Source organism: Manis pentadactyla, chromosome 3 (genome assembly GCF_030020395.1).
Source record: "Manis pentadactyla isolate mManPen7 chromosome 3, mManPen7.hap1, whole genome shotgun sequence".
NCBI lineage: Eukaryota > Metazoa > Chordata > Mammalia > Pholidota > Manidae > Manis > Manis pentadactyla.
The window spans coordinates 196,554,953-196,572,732 of record NC_080021.1 but is presented as its reverse complement, the minus strand read 5'-3'; the positions used below and the strand labels follow the sequence as shown (position 1 = coordinate 196,572,732).

At 45.4% G+C, this 17,780-nt stretch overlaps 1 protein-coding gene and 1 long non-coding RNA gene across 10 annotated transcripts in view; one reads left to right on the top strand and one right to left on the bottom strand.

The window, feature by feature from the left end:
* The window catches only part of LOC118921508 (uncharacterized), a 51,948-nt gene extending 37,499 nt beyond the window's left edge, over positions 1 to 14,449 (top strand). The window contains exon 2 of the long non-coding RNA XR_005028360.2: positions 13,315 to 14,449. This is a non-coding gene — a long non-coding RNA (uncharacterized LOC118921508). The remainder of the gene's footprint in view (positions 1 to 13,314) is intronic.
* The window catches only part of ZNF462 (zinc finger protein 462), a 140,154-nt gene extending 122,729 nt beyond the window's left edge, over positions 1 to 17,425 (bottom strand). For 8 of the 9 annotated variants that reach the window (XR_008996577.1, XR_008996578.1, XR_008996579.1 and 5 more), the window contains exon 1: positions 13,944 to 14,457. The gene's annotated coding sequence lies outside the window, so the exon portion shown is untranslated. Of the gene's footprint in view, positions 1 to 13,943; positions 14,458 to 16,941 lie in introns of those variants that run through there. The other variant, XM_057498906.1, reaches the window with a different exon arrangement.
* Between the last annotated feature and the right edge of the window lie 355 nt (positions 17,426 to 17,780).

Below are 17,780 nucleotides of genomic sequence, written 5' to 3'. Positions count from 1 at the left end.
GCCACTAATGGATCACCGCAAATGAACTGCAGAGGTGGCTATTTATTGGGTCCCTGGCAGGGTGCTGGGGGCTTTACATACATTATGCCTCAGCCTCCACCAGAGAGAGAATTCCATTTTCAAGATGAACTGGAGACTAGGGGTGAATTAGAAGCTTGACCCAAGTTAAGCCTATCACTCTTCAACTACTTTGTCATCACAGATACGTAAGGATCTTACAACTTGTGAAGAACTGAACGAACACACACGTGAGGGTGACATTCCCAAACATATCACTTACTTAAGTCTCAAGGAAACTGGAAAAATCTTTACACTCCCAGAGCTTTTGTTTCTGCTTTTTCTCCCCGTATTCCTATTTTATTAAGGGGCATTCCACATTACAGCCACTACCACACCCACAGCTATACACCCGCACCTTTAGTTTGGGCTGTACTCTTTGAGACCAAAAATCTCTCATTTGAGAACATTCTAGAGATATGAGCACTGGGAAATAAATTCATGGTCTCTTTTTCTCTCCTCCCTCAAATATCTCTGGACACAACAGTAAAGTGGCGACGATCCCGTTTTTCATAATTAAAAAAAAAATCCATTGACACCCTTGTCTCTCTAGAAATTTCCAAAATGCAAAAATAAATAAATAAGTAAGTAAATCTTCGGGGGAAATTTCCTTCATTTTAAAGGTGAAACACCACCATACCGTTTTATGAAAGACCCACTTACGTGTTCTTCATCACAGTCACCACCATCACCTCTACCACACTGTCAACCACGGAGGCCACCGATCAATGTTCTCCTGACTTGGAGCAAACAAGGTTAGGTAAGTCCTGTTAGGCCCTACCAACACCATGCCACATTTTGAAATATCATCTACCCTTAAGGCACTCTAAAATTAGCCTCCTTACCCCTGAGATCTCAAAGCATCTGATATTACAGTGCATTAGTAAGACCAAGAAGACATGGGCTGTTAAAATAAACATTTGCACCAAGAAGACCAAAGCAATTCCAAGCAAGGCCACAGGGCAGTCCCCAAACTAGTTGAGCGTCATCTATGAGTGAAGCCACAAAGGGGCACCCCACAGGTATATAAAACAGCATAGCCAGTATTTTCATTGCAATAAATAGTTTTCTCAGACAAATCCTTTTTGCCAGAATGATGCCACATAGGTACAGTAATGACATCTACCTTCCAAAAAGCTCAAAGAAGTTCACACTCATTAAAAATTGGTCCCTTACAGCCCTCCAGGGAATATTTCTGCCAGGTTGGGATAGGCTTTGTTACCATGTAAATGCACTCTTCCAAGAGGACGTGGCATCATCCTCAGGTAGTTTACAAATCCCTACTGAATGCACACACATGCGCAGGGAGGCTGCGGGGTCCACAGTCAGGCGGAGCACGGCTCACAACCTGGAGAAGGCTACCTGTGCATGGGTAACAGCCATTGAGACAGCTCGTCAGGGAAGGCAGACACAGTAAAATTAGTCAGGCAGGATTAAAAAATTCGAGTTTAAGTGCAAGGACAAAACAAGTCACACCTAGAAAAGCCCCAGGAGATGAACACTACCTCAGCGTCTTCATCAGTGAGGCAGGAACAAACTATCATTTTTCAAGGGCCCATTATGGACCAGGACTCTTCTATATGGAATACTTTTTAGTCCTTATGGTCAGTTCTACAGTTACACTATAATACTCAAATTGTTGGGTAGGAAATCAGGGGAACAGAGAGGTTAAGTGACTTATTCAAGATGACACAGCTAGAAAGAACAGACACAAAATTTCACTTGTGTTTGTGCAGTCCCAAAGAGTATACTCTACCTGCTTACACACCACTTTTTTAACAAAGCCCCCTGCAGAAAGAACTGCATGTTCACCCAGGAATTCTGAGAAATGTGCACTCCTGATGTTTCCAGAAATAGTTAGTGCCATCTCCCAGAGAGAAAAAAAATCTATACATCTATATAAAATACATTTACATACCTATACATATACATACACACACCCATAAATATATACTGTAGCTGAGTTCCTAGCTGTTCTTTGGACAGTTCAACTGCACTGAAGTTGAGCCACAGTATGCAAATTTTAAGTGCATTATTTTCCCATATTAACTGCATGTCAGAAGAGGAAAGCTGCCGAGTGACAATCTGGCCCAGTGATTCACAGTATCACACCAACATACCCGTTTCTGATACAGGTTGCTGTTTGTATTTCCTAGAAATCATTGCCTTCCTTTGGGAGATAAACAGTAAACAATGTCCCCAGCAATGACACATTCTTTTTCTACTAGAACACACTGGTGGCCAAAGTCATGAACTTGGGGGAAAAAAACGTAATAATATAAAGTTAAAAGCTCTCACTCTATCTTCCTTAGACCTTAATGATCCAGTTGATGAGGCAGTATCTTAAACACAGATGACTTCCTTTTTCATTTTAAGACTATGCCTTATAAAGTAAAAGATCTATCCAAATGAATCACATTAAATCTACTAAACAGGTTTCATGTGCTGAGAAAAAAAAAATCCAGCCAATTTTTGGATTTTTAGCTTCAAGATTCCCATTTGCTGATTCGTTACTGTTTTTCAGTCATATTGGACTCTTAGAAAACTAAAGAATAAATTTTTCCATAGACACCAACCCACACCATACAAGATGTGTGTGGTCAGACAAAACAAAGTTGCCACCAACCTTTCTACTGAAATGGAGGAAAGCTGAAGAGAAGGTACCAAGCAGGAAAAAGGAACAGGGAGGAATACACAGGGGCCATTGGGAATTCATCGTTCAGAAGCTGCTTCAAATAAGATCTCCAACACTTACCTGTGCTGGGGTCAATTTTAATCATTGTAGTTGATGTCTAGAAACAGGGTTATGAATATAATTATCATGAAGCAGCAATCGGGCAATCACAACCTAATTAAGTCCACTGACTAGATTATCTTGTTTTTCCCCTAATAATCACATAACATTTAACACTTGCTAATTTCAGGACCTATGGGTGATGTTCATTCATTATTAACAAGCTACAGCCACTGGTCAGAAAAAGAATGGGTGAGGTACTCCAATACTTGAGTCAACCAAGGGGTAGGGTGAATTTCACAGACAGCTGACACCTGTTGCTCAGTGCCACTTCACTTCTCACCCCTCCAAAATCACCAATTAGAGGCAAAGCCATAGAAGATGGAGTGAATGAGGACCCTGCCCATGCTAGTGGACGGCTACAGTACAGCTGTGCTTTCTGAAACATCTCTTTAATGTGATCTGTACACTGTGCTTTTTCACATGACAAGGGCATCTGTCTTTGAAAAAGTAATCTTTTCAGTATAACAGAGGATTCCTCTACCAGGCCTAAACATACACACTTCATACATTTACGTCCTTGGGACAAGATGCGTACGGTTCCCTCTTGCCCGCCTCTCAAGGTGGGTGTACTCTCTAATTCAATGTCACCCACAATGACACTCGGACCCGATTCACCCTCACTTTCTGCAAAGCTTCTGAGGATAGCCCGGGTAGGTCTGTCTTCAAAGAATGAACATTGAAGCAACACGCTAAGGACTGGTCCTGGAGACAGGCTGGTCTTTGAGACATGGCTAGGCTCCACTGACGAGGGTAAGTTAAAACAACCTAAGGCTGATTATTATCCCTGTTGCCCTTAAAATACAATTCCACCTGGAGAACCACATGCTTTGGTATGTGCTTTACTTTCTTCAACTATGCAGTTATTTTGCCTGAGAAAAACTTTAAGAAAGGCGTTTTGATAAATCTGGTTGATAATGATATGGGCGGTAGGCAAAAATGGGTGACTCTGTGGCCTCTATCTAGTTCACTTCACAAACAAGACACGTGCTTATCCTCCTACAAAGGTTTAAAGCCTGTCTAGGGACAGATCACCTAAATAAATCCACTGCAAAGTTAAGATTTTATAAAACCACCACTAGTTTATTTGCGGTTTAAGAATTTACTCAACCGCCTGTCTTAGAGCAGCTTCCTTACTCTACGGTGACGTTTCAGGGAGAGGCAAATAAAACGAAAAACATTCATCATGTCCCCATGATCTAAAGAGAGCACATGGCGATCAGTAATGGGCATGGGGGATCCTAGCACCCATGCTTTGAAGAGTACCTGCACTGTTTTCCAAAAATAACCATTAGACAGTAGAACGAATTTTCAAACTACATCTTGTGGCTTTTGAAAACATTTCTTGTGCTTACAGAAACCAGAGCCAATACGGGGCACTGAGACATTCAAAAGGGGCCCTAAAGAAGGGGAAAAAAAGACACCTTCTCTTAGGAAAAAGTCACACACTATACACTTCTGCGGTAACAGGTAGGTATTCCTTTTAAATACCCATAAATACCCATGTGTATAACTACACTACTGAGCTTGACCCAGTACAATTTCAAAATATTTCTTCCATAAATTTCCCCCTATGTGGTCTCTTGCTTTTTTTCTTCTTTCACCATCTCCTCTGTAATGCAAAATGAAGGGAGGGTGCTCTTTAAAGACACTTTGTCAAGCTTACAATAAGTTGTATCTCTCATGTCTACTAATATACTACAATTAATTTTCCATTATGCTCAGATTTCCTTCCAGAATACCAGGATATACTCCTGGCATAAGCAACTGAAGAGATAAACCATCAAGAACATAAGCTATTAGCATGCTCAGTAGTGACCAAGGCCAGTTCCCACCAGCTGCCAGCCAGGAGCTGGCGTTCTTGTGGGGGAGTCCTGGCTCCCCATTTCACAGCCCCATGACCTTGGGTAAATTACTTTACCTCTCCAAGCCTCAGTTTTCTCTACCACATGAACAGTCCCTGGTTCACATTAAATGTTAAACAAATGTTACTTAGTATTAATATTAACCATGAGTCACTCTGGGAGGGGAGATAGCATTTTGTTGAAGGTCTATGTGATATTCCCACTCGACAGAGCAGTTGGCAGAATTGTTTGATGAAGCAATCTTCTTTATTCTCCTCATAGACAGTGTTCTTACCCAATATCAGAAGGGACAATGCTCAATTGACAGCAGGAGGAGGAGTTCTTACAGCTGAACTCTGACATTCAAATCAAAATCTCTTCTACCCAGATCCCCTTCCCAGATGTCATTATTAAATACTAATGAACAGCCAGCCTTCAGAGAAGACCAGAAAGACATAAACCATTGAAGAGAAAAGTTCCTGGGTGGTAAGTACTCGTTATTGAAATCTTTACATGATCTCTAGCTGGTATCTATTTTTGACCATCTTCAGTCCATAACCCAGGGTTCAAATTTTACCCCACATGAAGCACCCCTACATCAAGTGCAATCTGGGTCAAATGTCTGATGCCCAATTGCTGACTAACTGGTCACAGTACAGAGGGATGATGTCATTACAATTAGAATGGCTAAACATTCTGGACCACAATGGACTTATTTTGGAATTTAAAAATGCCAGGATTGGATTGACTGGCCAGCCTGCAATCCTGGCTCAAGCAATGGCTTAATCCCAAAGGGGACACCAGGTAGATGCCACGGTCCCATTCCTTTCCCCTCTGAAATAAGCATGCCTTTGTTCTTCAGTTCTTCTAACACCCAGAGCATAGGGAGAGGAGCTCTATGGATAACCTAGAGAGGACTATCACATTTTCTGCCCATTAATAATGCAGCTCTTTTCTACTGTGCTCTATTCTCTACTTTGTTCATTTTCCAAGAAAATCTCCACGTAGGCTTCTTAGCCAGTTCCTTCAAGTTTCCATCTGTCCTTTATCAGAAAGGCTGCATTTGTAACCCCTAAGTCACATAAACTGTCCTCCAAGCTCACTTCTATTTTTTTACAATAAAAACTGATGGAAGAACATGGGTTTGAGCACCAGTCTTCATATTTCACATGGAATAGGTACCAAATTACAAGGTCTTTTTCCACTTGCTTTAGTGTTTTTGCAAAAGCAATGCCTTTCTTCTTCCTACAGACCCCTCCCAGTGGACAGACCTCTCCTATTTTACCTTGTCAATCATTCCCGTTTCTCTTCTCCCCCTTTCCTGCACCCATCTAAGCAGTGTCTCCCCCAGCAAATTTCCACCGTGTAATTATGGCAATGAGTTAGCCCACTTTCCTGTTAGCTTAACAACCCTATTTTCTCCTTGTGCTGATGCTACTGTTTGCTTTTCTGACGGGCTAATCCATGATCCTTTCAAGGCCTAACTTTCCCTGCCATGATAGCAGCTGGAGCTCTAATTCACAGGTACCTTCCAAAGCTTTTCATTAGCAGTAGAAATGAGATGGTTTAGAAACCCATTTCTTAATCTGCAGGTGAGTATTGGAACCTTTGTGCAGCAAACATCTTTCAAGTATCCCACATTGTGCCGCTGCACAATTATTTTCTGAGTAATAGGTACAATGTTATAGGCGCATTTGTAGCGGCAAAAGGGAGAATGTTCCCTCAGAGAAAATCAGCTCCTAACCCCTGCCTCTGGCATTTCCCAGCGTAAGAGAGAAGCACTCAGCTGACATGAGCAAAACTGAAGAATCATGACTTTACCTCCTTAAATCTGAACAGGGAAGAGAAGAATTCCAAAATTCGAACGCCTTCGGTCGTGTTCTCGTTCAACTGGCCAGATGAGGGCTTAGTGAGCGAGTCTGGCCTTCCCCAGCTGGGCTCTGTGGCAGATAAGCCTCCCCACAAATCCTGGGCTTAATTACTTCTGACACAGTTGTCTCGCCTGGGCCTCCAGCTCCTTTTGTGCTCAAACCAATCTGAATCCAAAGGTAAGTCTTTGCTTACTCATCTTGGACGAATGCTTCATTTCCTACTAAGCGATCCCAAAACATTTTCATCAGGATCCACTGGCTTCTAGGAGAATTTTCCCCATCGTTCCTTGCACAGTCTTTGTTAAAAGGCTACTCGAAAGCCTGGCAAATAACTTTTTGAATTAAGCAGTCTTCATCTTCACGTTACTTATTTTTTGAACAAGTAAGTAAGTACCTACCAACCCTTCCCTTCAACCCCCGAGAACAGGCTCTGCTCTTTGCATGGAGCTGGGGTGAGATGCAGACAGGCACAGCAGAACGATTTCCCTAATATCCAGAAGCAACATGCAGTGAAGTGAACAAGCAAAGACAAAAAGCAAGGAAATCAATACCGAAATACCCACGACCTGGCACAAAGAGAAACCTTCCCTCCAAGAATAACTCAAGAAAAAAAGGTCTCCAGCTAGGAATTAGGCAAGACTGCTTTGAAGACTAAGTAATCTGCTCACCAGAATTAAAGGACCATACATTTGCAGGGGACCCTACCGGTCCCCTCTCACACCGCTCCCCCTTCTTGTCTTTCCAAGTCCTGAAAAAACCAACTTGGCGTTGGGGCCACACATCAAAAAAACTAAAAATGTTATGTATGATTCAACGGATGAGGACAGGAGCCCTCAGAGAGTAGATACATTTTGTGATAGGATTTCCCAGCAGAAAATGCAAACCCAAGTGCTTCCAATCGACTTTGTATTTAGCAGTGTGCGCAGTTCTCCAGATTCAAAGTTCAAGGGGACAAGAGATTCCAAAGAGCTTCCTAGTAAACTGCAAATACAATCTCAATTCACAACAGTCCATTTTCCCTCACTTGGAAATGTCTCCTCCTGGGCCTTACAAATCCAGGAGACAGTTCAATTTAGGATTATCTCCTCTCCAGTAACCCCCCCCCCACCCCACCCAACTTTTTTTTCTTCCTTCAGTACTGGCATGCAAACCATGCTGTTTTAACTTCTTTCCTGTTCTCCCAGTTCTTCTGGAACATTTTATTTTCAACAGTCAACTCATTTGGAGGAGTGCCACACTGAGGTTCAACTGTTTATAGCGTTAACTGTGTTTCTGCCAGAAGTCCACATCCAGCGCTACCTTCTCCAGACTGCCTCCTGGATTAGGAATTTATGCTTTAGTTTGGAAGAAGCTTAGGAAACATGGAAACTTCCAAACATCATTTTTCTTTACAAAATAACTTTCACTTACCCAAGAGAAATCAGAAATGGAAACCTATTTCACCCTCCTAAACGTACTGTCCCCTCTCTCCCTCTCATGGTGAAATGTTGCTCATGTTGTTAAAAAGTCACTTTAAAGAAGTCTCCACGCATGTTGGGGAATAGGAAATAGCTAGCCATTGGTCTGCAAGAGAGAACTGGGTTCTAAGGAGATACATGGGGGGCACATTTTGGGATGAGCCTGGAAGAGTGGGAAATCACCAGTAATTGCTTTTGACTGGATTTCACTCTCTAGGCCATTCATCAGTATTACAAAATGGCATCTCTGAAAGAAGCCAATTTAAATCTGTACTACATTGCAAAATAGATCCCCACAGTCCAACTGTGGGCAATGCTGTAAGTTGCAATAGCCCTAGCAAACTTCCAAAGAAGGGCATTTGAAGAAGACTCCCAAGCCCTGGACAACACAACTATAGAGGAGAGTAGGACAATTAAAAGAAAAGCACAGCTAAAAATCCCAGTAGCTAAAGCTCAACTCAAAGTCACATGAGCAAAACTTGCCTCTGGAACCTATCACTTCTATGAATGAAACCATACGCAGCCCAGGGCTCCCCAACATGTTGAATTCAACCAACAACAAAAAAAAAATCAATCCTTCTGCCCACTATGTATGATTTACAGGGTTTCTCAGAGAGCCCTCGCATTCTGGAGAGGTGGGGTGTTGTTCCACAAATTGCTCAGGTGCTGTGGGGTAGCAGAAAAGGCACTGGGTTGGGAGTCAGTCGACCTGAGTTCTAGGTCTGGCTTTGCTACAAGTGAACTTTCTGATCTTATGCAAGTCACTTCATGTCTGCTTGTGCCAATGTCCTCTTCAGTAAAATGCAGGGGGAGGAGAGATTTGAAAGAGATGATCTCTCTAAGGCACAAAACAACCAGCTTCTCAATTAGAAGTTCCGACTAGTGGCAATTAATTACTTAATATTCATCATTTAGGAGGTACCTATCAGTCAACTTTTAAACCGTTTTATGTTAATTTCTACTTGGGAAAAATACTTTTTTCCATCACCCCACAACCTTAGCTTAATCTTGCTGCTCGGCGGTATTCTTTCATCTTACATAAATGCCTCTTTTCTTTTCCTTTCTTATTTTTTTAAGCAACCTTCCCCAAACGAAGACTTGTGCTATTAAAAGAGCTTAGAACTTCCCATTTCCTTGCTAGGGCTAAAATTAAACTGTCCATTCCTTAGGGCCCAACATAACATCTGCCAGATGTCTTGGCATATCACACAAGAAAAGGAATTTTTTCTAGCATTATTTACTCTCCTATTTTCTCATAATCAATTAATAGGTCACCAACACCCAGCTAATGTTTCTCTCAAAGCCACCAACTTCATAAGTAGAAACCTCACAAGATATTTGCTTTCACACACACATACTCACATTCAGAGAAGCTGATTTTTTTTCCATTCATTGTATTTTAGCAATAGACCCTGGAAATATTTTCTGCCACTTTTTTTGAATTTCCTTAGTTGCCAGATACCAATCACCCAATCACACTCATGTCAGATCTTTTGCATTATGAGTTCATTATTTATATATTTCCTAATTTACGAGTGTGTCATTGTGAAATAGCATCCCTGATCCCCAGTCATCAACCTGAAACGTTCAGTACAGCCTTGCTGATGCTCTGTCCTGTGATGCAGTGAACTACATGTCTGATAAAGGTATATACTACAAAGATGGGAAGTAAGGTTACCTTAACCGAGAAATCTCAACACCACGAAGAACTTCAAGATAGACTAGACACTATTAAACCATCACACAGAAAACGGAACTCTTTCCCAAGGCAACTTTCCTTCTTTTCTTTCAGGAAAATTGGCCACAGGTACTCTAAAGTCCATTAGTAGGGCTGAACTTCTTTTCCCCTACAAGTTATCTCCAACACCAAAGAGTGGGGAAAAAGAACAAGTCCTCAAGGAATGTGGCCAACGAATTGGATCAACATAAATCTAACATGAGAAATATTACAGAATACGAAGATCCAACAAGAATCTTTTTTATGGCAGTGTGCATCACAGCTCACACGTATTTCTCCAGAATGATTTCTCTTTGTGAGGGATTAGAGCTACTGCAAAAACCTGCATAATGAGCCACATCAGCTTGATGTCTCAAAAACAAAAAGGATCCCTGAGCTTTAACATCAAGTGAGAATGTTTAATTTGATACTCTTTTCATTTCTCTCATAGTGGTTCGTCCAAAATACTTGTCCCATTTTGAAAGTGTATGCCCAGAAAAATGCAAGAAACCATGTGTTTAATTATGGTGCTCCCCATGTTAATGAAGGGCATCAGAGATGGACATGGACATGTCTCCTTGGTAACCAGTTAGAACATATTCTCAAACTCCAATGCCTCTTACTTAATTTTTTTCCCTCCAGAGAAGCTTAACGCTAAGACCAAAGACACCAAAACACTTGGTGGTAAAGTAAAAAATGTGGGGACTCCAGCTGCTGGACTGCCAACCACTCTGTCAGATTTTCCCCTCACTGATGGAAGTAACCAGTTGTCCTGGTATCACCAATAAAAAAAGGTATCATGGAAGTTGGCTTCAAAATCAACATATAATATATTTATGTTTACATGAACATATATAGGTAATTAGATGCAAAATTATCTGGTAATTACTTTCTCAACTCTTATTCCAATGCATTTGAACTTCTGGGTTTGAACATGTAGCATCCATATATGTATTAGCAAATTTAAATAAAACATGGACAACATTCCACATAAGAGCAAAAGCAATGGTATCAAAAGACAACATTCAAAAATGAATGATAAAAGGTATTATTCCAAGTGAGATTTTTTTTAAGCGCTCTTGGAGGGCTCTAGGTTTTTAATAAAGGAGCAGAGCTCTGAAGAGAAGGATTTTTTAATGAGCATACACATCAGCTGAAAATCTTGAAAAACCATGTTATCTTCATCTGCAAAAATAGGGTTTTACTTCACTGACCATGGACAATTATCAGCTAAAGAACCATGTATCTCCTCTCCTTTCACACCCCTCAGAAGAACAATAACCCTCAATTAATGACACAACAGTTTGGTTTGAAAAATGTGATGTTGTCATATACAGCACTGTGCACTTACTGAATGACACTGCTACCAGCTACTCAACAAAATATAATTACATCTGGAATCAAAACCACTTCAATATGCACGAAAATACTGTAGACATAGGAACTTTACACACACAAAAATCTGACACATAATGAGAAAGCAAAGCAAGAAAAAAGCTGGTATAAGTCGCTCACCCATGTGTTCCTTATTTCTGTTGAAGCTGGTCTTTTTCTATTTCTCCTTAGTTGAAAATAAAGTCCAGTCAGCCTCCTTACAATGTATTAATTGGCTCTGAATCTCCTCCAAGTTTTCCTTCCACTGTGGAGCCTTCCTCACCTCTCTTCAACAGTCCATCTAACATTCTCCCAACATCTTCCCTCCTCCTCAAGATGGCTACCTTACCTAATGGAAAAGCAACCTCTTCATGGTTGGCTTTTCTAAATTCCTTGAGCATTTCAGGATTTCCTTCCTTACTTGGATCAACTGCACAGGTTCTCTAGAACTAATCTGTGAAGAACTCCATTCAGTGTGTGTGGACTGGGTTCTTTCTTCAGATCATCCTCACAAAATGTCCTCCTCTAAGACTAACAAATTCCTCCCAGTCACAAAAGGTGAAGATACCTGGACATAAGGTTTTCTCAACTGGCACAGTAATTTTAAAAATTTGTTTCCATAGTGACATTGTTAAGGAGACATCTGATATTTCTGAAGACTTACAGTACTTGAGAACACAGAAAACAAACAGCAGAATGGAAGGGAAGGGGGAAAACAAAGGAACGAAAAGAAGGCCTAAGACACGAATGGAACAACCTGAAGAGACGTGGGCCCGGGAGAAACTGGTGTCTGTCAGTCTTAAGAGTTCCTCTGAGATCTTGCAGGGTTTGTCATCATTCCTGCTGCTGTTTTTGCAGAAATCAACCCAAACCAGACAATGAAGTCTTGCAATGCATCAAAACATGATGATAACCCAGACCCACAACTCCAGAATCTCAGCGCAGGGCCACCACAAAGTTCACGAGGAGGAAATAACATTCCTGGTGACTTTCAGGAGGCCTGGACCAGCTTACAGTTGTGTGAAGACCTCAGTGGAAAAATGTTGAAGGTTTTGCCTTGCCTTTCCTGAAGGAGGTCAAAACCCTTCAGATCCACTCCAGAGAAGAAAAGAAATTCCAAAAGTTTACTTTAAAATGGAAACAAACACCTCAGTAACTTGTGAAAGCACTCCTTTGGTGGGAGAGAAATCTGAGCAGCCCTTAAAACCCCTCATTTCCTTGCAGAATGAATAGTGAGGAACCACCACAAGATTCTGCCCTGGAACAGGAGCAGGAGTAAGCAGGCAAGCCTCCTCCTCCAGCCATCACCAACAGAGCTTCAAAATGGAGACATCCATAATTTTATAAACACTTCTCATCTCAGCTTTGTCTCCTGGAAACCCGCTCTCCTCCATTTTCTGGTGGAGTTACAACATGACACGGCTTACCTGACTCAGTTCCCAGCTCTCAACCAAACTAGTCACTTCCTCCAAAAACCTGCAAGCCACCTCCAGAAACAAAACCAAAGCAAACCAAACGACCAACACAGACACTCAGACACAGCCCCCGGGAGCCCTCGGAGAAAGCCCCAACTGGTTGGTCTCTTCCCATCCCAGACGCGTGCTTAAAAATGAAACTTTTTTTTTTTTTTTGGTAGGGGTGGAATATAAAAGGAACTCCAGGCAGCCTCCCTCCCTCTCCATAGGTTAGAAGCTACAATGAAAAGAAAATGAGGGTTCCTTCAGGAATGGTGAAAAGCCTGGAGAATGAACGTGAGAAGGAGCTTTGTGTTTTGGAGTCTGGACTGGAACCAAAGCAGACAGCTTGCAAATGGAGGACAGGGAGATAAAGAAAGGGGAAAGAGAGGGGCTGCTCCAATGGGGGGCGGCTGCGGCTTCCCCTCGTGCCTGGAAGGAGGGCAGCCCCCTGGGAACCGCACCAGGAGTGAGGCGACCCCCCAGGCCCCTGCCTTCTTTTCTCCCTTCCTCAGAGGAGAGCCAAGCGTGTGTAATGGCTTCTGCTCTCCAGAAACCGTTGTCCTCCTCCACCAGACGCTTCTGAGCCCCTAGGCTGGAGACAGCTCCTCGGCTGCCCCTGAGCCTGCGCCCCCCACCCGGCCGGCGCCCCCGCTCCTCGCCTCTCCGCTCGCCAGCAGCAGCCACCCCCCGACACATCCCGACCCCGCATCCCAACTTCGGGGACAGAGAGCCAAATACCTGAGGAGGAGGGGGTGCCAATCCGCACGGCTTTGCCATCGGGCTGGGGACAGGCGGACAGAGAGAGGGCAAGGAAGGAGAGGGACAGAGAAAGAAAGAGGTCAACCCGCTCGGGTCGGGGCGGCCCGGGGCGCTCCCTCCGCCGCCCCGGGCTCGCTCCCTCTGGCTCTCGGCTCAGGTCTCCTGCCTCCCGCCCTCCGCCCCCCTCTCCGTCCCTACTCCTGTCTCCACACTCGGAGCATCCGTCCTAAGCCTCCAGCCCTCTTCTCACTCATCTTTCATTTTCTCTTCTCTCCACAGAACTACACAAAATTAATTAAGCCCCAGCGCTCCGCTCCCCCCAGCAGGAGCGGCCAGCAGGAAAAGCACAGCCACCTCCACGGCCGCCACCACCACCTTCTCCTCCTCTTCCTCCCTCGCTTCGCCCCCCCTCCTCCGCCCCCCCTGCTCCCCCTCCTCCTCTCTCGCGGCTTCTCTCCCAACAGCCAGTCCAGGCAGGGAACTTCCTCTCCTCCCCGCTCCGCCAACCCTCCTCGGCCGAATGAATGAGCGCGTCTGTGCCTCCACCGCCCCGCGCTCTCCTCCCCGGAGCACTCGGACCACCCCGAGGTGGCTGGTAATTGCAGTAACTTACAGAAGAAGCGTCCCGGCGCCGGGAGGTGTTTCGGGTTCTCCGGCCCCACCGCCGCCTTATCCTCTTTCTCTTTCTCCTCTTCCTGCTCGGGTTATTGTTGTGGAAGTTGTTTGGGAGTCTCATGTGCTTCTGCCGGGTCTCAGCAATGGAGGATCGCCATCTTCCCTGCCTTCCTCGGCTCCTCAGACTCGCTGCAGCTGCAGATGACCTGAGATATCCGTCTCCCTCTGCCTCTGCCTCTCTCTCCCTCCCTCCCTCCCTCTCACCCTCTCTCCCCTCTCTCTCCCCTTCTCTCCTCTCCTCCCTCTCCCTCGCGCGCTCTCTCTCTCCCTCCCTCTGTGTCTCTCTCTGAATAATGAGCAACCGGAGGGAGAGAAAGCAAGACAGAAAGAGAGAAGGAAGACAATCTTCTCCTGCCGCACAGAACGCCGGAGCACCAGGGGGTGCGCGAAGCCTTTCTAATAACAACAACAACGTGCCGGAGAGAGGAAGAAAAAAGAAAGAAAGAAAGAAAGGAGGAAAGGGCTGCGGAGGATGGGGAAGAATTATCCAAGAGCCGGAGAAGAGCAGAAGCAGCTGGAGGAGATGCTGCGGCTGCGGCTGCTGTTCCCTCCTCCCCCCGAGCCGAACCCCAGAAGCCGGCAAGGTGGTTGCAAAGTTAAGGCTGGGACATTGTCTTTGTCACTCAGAGCAACACGGAGCCAGGCCAGTGAGATGCAAGAGGAGGAGGTGGCGGCGGAGGAGGAGGAGGAGGAGAAGGGGAAGAGGGAGATGAGATGAATAAAGACCTGCGGAGAAGGCTGCGCGAGGAGCGCGGCGGCCGGGCTGGGGCGTGCGCGCTCGCTTCCCGGAGGCGCCCGGCCGCCGCGGCCCGCAGAGGAAGCCCCCAGTGAGGACCCTGACCCGCAGCTCGTAGCGCTCCCACCATCAGCCCGGCCCCCGAGAGCCCCTCACACGCATCCATCCAGAGGCCAGTCTTTGCAAAGAACATACGTGGGGACCGAGATGGTTGCAAGTCTAAACCCAGATCAACCACGTGGGGCTTTTTAATCCTTTTCCAGCTTGCGGTGTATCTCCAGTGAAAAGCCCAAATTGTCCATTACTGGCACGTATTTTGAAGTCTTCTCCCCCGAAATAAAGGCTCATTGTGCATTTTATTTCCTTTCCGATATGGAAAGGGGGGTGGGGGTGGGGGAGGGAAAGAACCCATCATTTCGAGCCTCGAAACCACCACTTTCTTTTCCTAACTTGTGAAATGTTTTGACGGCGCACCAAAAGGAAAAAAAAAAAAAAAAAAGCTTACTTAATTTAACTTTACAGCCTCCAGCCCCGCGCTGTTTGCACTTTCTGGCTGATCATCTAAAGGCTCGGAAAGTAACAATCAGCGCTCCTAATGATAAGGTGTCATGGTGTTGAAGACAAGACAGCCAAGATGAAGCTTTCACACCTTGAATTTTTTAGTGTAATTTTCCCCAAATCGTTCTGAACTATCTCTTTTGCAAAGGAGTGAGTTCCCCCGACCCTCGCCAGGTCCCACGTCTCCTAAGTCTTTAATTTTATGAGGAGTGGGGGTGCTACTGTATTTTTTTTAAAAAATCAATACGGCAAGTCAGGAGCAATTGAAGTTCAAGGGCATGGGCTGGTTGTAGCAGTTCTATTTCTCTCATCCTCGTTGGACATCCACAGCCTCGGGAGAGAGGACACGCTGCGCGCGGGGCAGAGACCTTCATTAAAGTTTCTTTTGTCCGAGTCTGAATTGGGGGATGTTGCTAGATTCCTTTGCATTGGGGAACGCGCATCCGGTAGAGAAGGATCCTGGGCAAGACTATCTTCTTAAATCCGCGCTCCCTGCCCCCCTCCAAACAACAGTCCTGGAAGATATACCCATAAATCCATACAATAAAGGGAGAGGAGGAGACGCGCGCGGAGTTGGTTCCCATCGGATAGCGGGGTTTCACAAACAGATCTGAATCCTCACTTTCAACGATTCTCTCCAATCGTTTATTCCGGGGCAGAATCTCTCACCCAGAGGCATGATTTCACCCTCTTCCAGTCAACACTTCCTGCCCTTTTCTCCTCCCACTCACATTGAAAAGCTTGGGAGCCCTAAAAGGGTGTTGATGGCGGGGGAGGTAAATAAATAAATAAATGACACTCTACGCGTGCGGCGGCGAAGAAACGAGGAGGAGGGAGAGGAACGGCGAGGAGAGGCCAGAGAAAAAGTAGGGACAGGAGAAACGCGGAGGAGAAAGCACACAGCCAGCTGCGAAAGGGAGACGGGAGTCAAGAGAAGAAAGAAGAGGACGCAGGCTGTTCAGGACTCGGATGCCCCCGGCTTTGTGCAGAGCTGGGAGGACGCCCCGTTCCAGGTGCCTGGAGGGACCTGGGGAAGTCCTTCTGCCCCGAGCTCCTCCTCCGGGGACCCCAGGGGTGTCTGAGCGCCGGCCGCCGCTCCCCCACAGATTCCTCGTGGCAACGAGAGGAAGCGCGCCAGGTCTCCGCCGCCCCTTCAGCGCCCCGGCTGATAATTTACCTCTTTGTCTTTAATAAAAAGCTGACTTTTTCTGTCAAGCTCTGCACCGGGAAAATAACAATCGTATTTCAGGTTGAAAGCTCCTATTACCGCAGGGTGTTGGAGGCTGTGATAAAATCACAGACGTGAAGGTACCTTGTGGGTTGGCTGGGCTCGGAAGTCCTAAGATGGGGGCCGCCCCTCCCCGGGGGCTGGGGCGCAGGGAATGGGCGGTGAGCAGCGAGGAAGAAGCGACGCGAGGTCAGAGGAAACCCAAGGCTCCTGGGGCACCAAAGGGCTTCCCGCAGTCGGGGAATGAGCCCTGGGGAGGAGCCTTTCGCGAGAATGTGAGCGCGCCCCAACATGCCTCAGCCCTCGTAAACCCACTTGGCAAAGACCCGGGAAGCCGCTGGCGGACCGACTGCGGTGAACTCAAGAAATTAACCTGCGCTACAATTAAACGGGCTGCCGCCCTTTCACACTCACCTCAAGGGACCGAGATTGAGAGCTCCCGAACCGGCCGCGGGGGGACCTGGCTCCTCCCTCCCGTCCCAGGAGAAGAGGACAAAAAGGGGAGATGGACTTGGAGATGGCCCCGCCCTTCAAACGCTCCAATCCTTGGAAGCTAAACCTCCTCTCCAAGCCTCCACGTCTAGAAGGGACAAAGGCAGCGAGGAGATCCTGAGAGCGATGGGGAGATAGGTGGCTTTGGGGCTTCTCCTGGGGGTGCATTGGGGGAAAGGTCCGCTGGCTAAGTTTGCATTCCAAATACAGCAGAGTCTTTAGAAGACCATCTTCTGGTTTAGAAGCAAATTGACTTCCCTAAGCCGTGAAGCAAACTATTGCAAAACTCCCGCAGAGCCCTGCTTTTTCAATGTGAGAGGTCTAAAATTTCAGTTGATGGCACACACAATTTTCTTTGACTTTCTCTGAGTCACGAGTGCCTCAACTATCCAACTAAAATAACTGAAAAGAAATTAAAACATGTTGGAGGAATGGGTTTTTTGTTTGCTTGTTTTTACTGGGGGCAGTTCTCTTTCAAATGATAGTAAAGCAACTGAATAAATAAAAGCTGGGTCAGTCAAGGAAAGCGCCGTGGCTGAAGGTTTTAGTGAAAATCTTGATAAAGTTGGCACTTAAGTAACTGTAATTATGCTTTGCCATTAGCAGACCATTAAGATAAACAGGAGAAAGTTCACACCTCCTGCTGTTTCATTCCCTAAGAATATTCTCAAAGATAATACAAGCCTTATTCGTGGGTTATCTTCTCCACCAGGAGGGTTAATTTCTAAAAAAATTTTAATTAAAATGGAAACGCTTAGGGT